Genomic DNA, 4,903 nt, shown 5'->3' with positions numbered 1-4,903 from the left:
ACAAACATGAACACCGCGGAAGGGGTTTACCCCTTACGAAATTACAAAACACCCTTCCTCAAAACGGCGTCGTTTGGGAGAGGGTATTTAAACCCTTAAATGGCCGGCCCTAGAGCCATCTTCCTTCATTTTCTTATTTTCTCCTCTCTCTCTAGAACTGAGAGAGAGATTTCTCTATCGCCTCTCTCTAGATTCCTCCAACCGGAGGAAGGCCGGCCACCAGTCGGCAGTCGTCTGCCACCAACTCTGCCGTCGGTCACCACCTTCGGTGGGCCGAAAAAATTTTACACTAAAATACAACCCTGATTTCCCCAAGGTCGAGTCCGGCCTTAGTTTCCCCTAAAAGACTCCTAATCGGAGTAGATTTATGAAAATACCTTCAGTATTTTCTGTTCTCCGGCGATGTTTAGTGCTTCCGGCGATGGTCAAGGCTCCAAGGGTAAGTTTCTTTCTTCTTTCTTTGTTTTCTGTTTTTCTCTTGGGTTGCTGTCGTGGTTGTTGTCTGCTCTCTGTCTCTGTGTTTTTAGGTTGCTATCCGTTGGTTGCTGTCCGTGTCTCTGTTCTCTCCTCCCTCCCTCTTTTTCTTGTAGGGGATGGTGGCTTTTATAGCCACCATCGGTAATGGCTTCAGACCGATCCCATGGAGTTGGCCTAGGTGAGTCACCATAGCTATGGTGGTGACTCACCATAGATATGGTGGTGACTCACCATAGAGCTCGGCGTGGGAGGCTGTCATCGTGGCAGCAAAGCTTCTGGAGTCTTTTGGCGAGGGCGGCGGCAGCTGGATCGTCGGTGTGGCTACAACAGAGGCGGCGACGTGGCCCTAGGGTGATGATACCCTAGGGTTTAATCTGGATGCGCATGGGCCGTTGGATCTTGGCGGCTGGGAGATCCTTTGGTCAAAGGCGGCGGCTGGGAGCTAGGGTTAGAAAACCCTAGCTGAAATGATACAAACCCTAAAGGGTTTGGGTCTTCTATTGGGCCATCGAGTTTGGGTCACTGTTGGGCATGATGTAATTGGGTTGGGTTTTGTAAAATGGGCCTTTAATGTAAATAATAATTTTTTTAATAATAATAATAATGATAATAATGATGATAATAATAATAATAATAAATCAAATGAAAAAAACTAGTATCTTCACATTGAATATCGTTTTCTATTTTCTCATATCAGATAACTGAAACAATGAAAATATTACAAAATCCTTGTGCCTTGTGGCCTACTCAACATAAATTGTAGTTGCAAACCTCACAACATAATCTTATCAGACCAACTAAGAAAGCACATTCATTACATCAGATGCTCTGAGAGCAACGTCCATCATTGCCTTTGGAGTCATTCCCTACATATTTAGAATACAAAACTGTGTTTCCTGGGGAAAAAGATAGTGGCTTCCGGTTAACTTCCTCGTTCAGAGTACCAGGCCCAACAACTAACACCTGTTTCATTTCATTCGGTAGCATGATCAAATATTTATTTTACATCACAGCCGAAAGATATACGCCATGTTCCGATGGCAATCATGTAATCGTCTCTCACCGTGCCAATGAAAGGTTTTTCTTTGCTTACAGTTTTCTCCTCGGCTTCTGCAACATGCAACAATCGACATTTAAACACCAAGAGCTCTACCGAATAGGAATCCATGAAAACACTGCCATGAAATAGCAACCAAACTAACAGAATAAACCTTAATGAAAACTCTGTAATTTAGAGGCTTGAGGTCTTTAATGTCATCGGTTTCAAGAATCCTAACAATGTCATCCTCCTTCAAGATAAGATGACTCAAACCATTGAACTCAACAGAGCTTTGCAATTTGTTCTTCCCAATTGTCCTTCCCAGTTGTCTTTCCCTCTCCGATGGCAACCACTTTACCTCCTTGAGGCGTTGATTGAGCTGTTGTTGAAAGCAAAATCCACCCTCAGTCTTCTCCTCGCCAACACTCTATCGCCCAAGGGCTTGAACGAGATGTACTGATTCAAACCAATAAGATGATAGTATAAAATCCTCAGGCTTTGAACAAGACCTTTTTCTTTCCGTGACTCGGGGCCTTTCTGCTTTGTTTCATAAGGCCCAACAAGAAGGTCCGATTAAAGGAATTTAGGCTTGTCAAGCAGGTCCTAGGGTGTCCCGCTTAATGTTTGCCGATGATAGTATAGTTGTACTGATTCTGAAGAAAACAATATAAGGGATATTCTATCAGTCTAAGCTTCCTCCTCAGGAAAAGAGTTAATTTAGACAAAACAACCATATATTTTATTCCTAACACTATTTTGGAATACCGACAGTATAAGACGACTGTATTTAACATTCTGACGGGGAGTCTTTAGGTGCCTAGGACTCCCTCTATATATTGGTAAGAACAAGACTAATTCGTTTGGATACATTCGAGATAAGGTCATTGCTAGGGTCACCGGATGGACTAAGAGATTATTATCGTATGCGGGCCGAGAAGTGTTTCTCAAGTCTGTGGCTCAACTCTATCTCAATACACAATGTCTTGTATCTGTTGCCTGAACACCTTCATGAGACGGTGCTATTATGCGTCGATATTTGTGGAAAGGTAAAATCTCTAAATGAGGTTAGCCTCTCGTAGCATGGTCCACAATTTGTAAGCCTAAATATCGTGGTAGGACTAAGATTCTGGGATCTCCATTCCTTTAATATAGCAATGATTGGGAAGCAGGTTCAGAGACTTATTACACATCCAAACTGTCTCATTTCTCATGTTCTACGGACGAAATACTTTCCATCTGATGATATTCTTAACGCTTCTTTAGGAAATAGGAGTTCCTATGGATGGAAAGGAATTCATAAAACAATACAGGCGTTCTCAGGTGCATTTTTCTGGCGAATACGTCAAGGAACACTACAGCAAAACAGGTTTTTAGCGGTGATTTTTTGGTCATAAGTGGCGTTTTTAAGTGCCGCTAAAAACCTTTGTGGCGCAAAAACAAACGCCGCAAAAGGTAGCGGCATTTGTCGTTCACAAACGCCGCTAAAGGTAATGTTTTTAGTGGCATTTTTATTACAAACACCGCTAAAGATTATGATATTTAGCGACATTTTTCCAAACGCCACTATTTATCTTTTCTTTTGTGGCATTTTATATAAAAACGCCGCTAAGTGTTATGTCATATTGTAGCGTTTGTGAATGTAAAACGCTGCTATTGACTACGTATTTAGTGGCGTTTTTTATACAAACGCCGCGAATTAAAACTAATTTTTCAAATGATGTTTCTACTCTTTTGTTACCCAAATTTAACATGTAAACCATTATCCAATAAACTTAACATCCATAACAACAAACTTGAAATCCATAATAATAAATCAAAGTTTACATTAACATAAAATATAATGTAGTTCAACATTATTAACTAGAATAAACAATAATAACCCCTAAGATGGTGGACTCGGATGTTGATTTCGACCCCATTTCGATATTCGTCGCTTACCCTTGAAAAATCATCCTTGACATATACAGGCTGCAATAGAAGGAAAAATAAGAGTACTGAAAGAAATTTATGAACTAAATTATGGAAACTGAACTGGCAAGCAAGTATGCTGGGTGCTCTTACCTTAACTTCCACTTTCGAGGATTCAACACTATCTTCATTTTGTAAATCATCAGTATCTTCCTGAGCTCGACTGCTTTTGCCAAGATGACCCCAAACTTCATCCTTATTAAATTTCTCCTTCATTGCAGTGAAGTCAAAATCTTCTGTAAATTTGGTTGCCGAACGTGCAATCTGAAGTGCCAAATGTTGAGATTAAAAACAAGCTATAATCATTGGACTATACAAAGGTCATGAGTCTTGCAAGTACATCATGGTTGGCAAAGCAATTACCAATAGAGTACAGCGCTTAAACAAATTTTCAAGCAATAAGCGATATTTTTCGAATGTGCATTTTCCTAGGGAGGAGGGTTTAGTTGGTAGTATCATTTCCTTGAAGGGCAAAGTAAATTAAAATTGTTTAAGCCTTTTGACTTTTCTTTTAAATGCAATTTGGGAATATCTACCATTAGAAAACTGAAAGTTCAGCTCAATTGCTTTGGGGTGAAGGAGGTATTATCTGGTTACAGTAAATGTTATTTAGAAACAAATAGTCCTCTACTCAAATGTCAATTAGTTTTTTTTAAGTCATTGAGTGTTATTCAGAAAATTTTGAAACTACTATTGAATGCATTCTTCATTACAGACACGAAGTTGCCTAATTCCGGAGCTTGGAAAATTAGCATCATAAATGACAATCTGGTAAATCAAAGAAACAGAAAACGAACCTCATTTACTGCTCTTCCTCTACCACTTCCTCCTCTATAACCATGATAAGAGTGCATTGGAGCTCCATGTAGCTAGGAGGGTAGCGAATAACCAGCAGAAAATACATCAAAAAAGGGCTAAAAGTGCATGTAACCATATCAAGCCAATCTATCACTACAAACAAATAAGTATGCATCCTAACTATTTAAAAGAATAGCCATTAATAGTAAATGGTCAAACCGACAACAACTAAAGACATCTGGTAATACAGTTCCTCATCTATCAAAAGGAATACCTTGATGTCACTTTCACGGAAGAGTATATACTCATAAATTTTATCACTTGCTGGAACTTGTGGATCATCTTTCTTTCGCCCTTCCATCGCAAATGACCTTACTAAAATGTTAAAGGAACAAACATTATTTAAAAAAGGACATAGTTGCATCTTAAAACCCCAAGGGTACAAGAAGAGTCACTAAAACATATAATATGTCTTTCTTAACCACAAGCATGGCAATAATATTCGAAGGAGCAAGACTAACATTTGAAGCCCTGACAGCCATACTCCTCTCTATCTAGTATGAATGAGGCGATATTATATAGATGCATACATTTTATAACAGATTCTTTTCTAGTAGGTAA

The 4,903-nt window shown here is 39.4% G+C and overlaps 1 pseudogene; it reads right to left on the bottom strand.

The window, feature by feature from the left end:
- Window positions 1–1,237: 1,237 nt before the first annotated feature.
- On the bottom strand, window positions 1,238–4,643 carry LOC120149376 (annotated as a pseudogene).
- Window positions 4,644–4,903: the final 260 nt, after the last annotated feature.

The sequence above is a fragment of the Hibiscus syriacus genome, unplaced genomic scaffold, assembly GCF_006381635.1.
Source record: "Hibiscus syriacus cultivar Baekdansim isolate YM2019G1 unplaced genomic scaffold, ASM638163v2 tig00111002_pilon, whole genome shotgun sequence".
Classification (NCBI taxonomy): domain Eukaryota; kingdom Viridiplantae; phylum Streptophyta; class Magnoliopsida; order Malvales; family Malvaceae; genus Hibiscus; species Hibiscus syriacus.
This window is presented reverse-complemented; position numbering and strand designations above follow the sequence as displayed.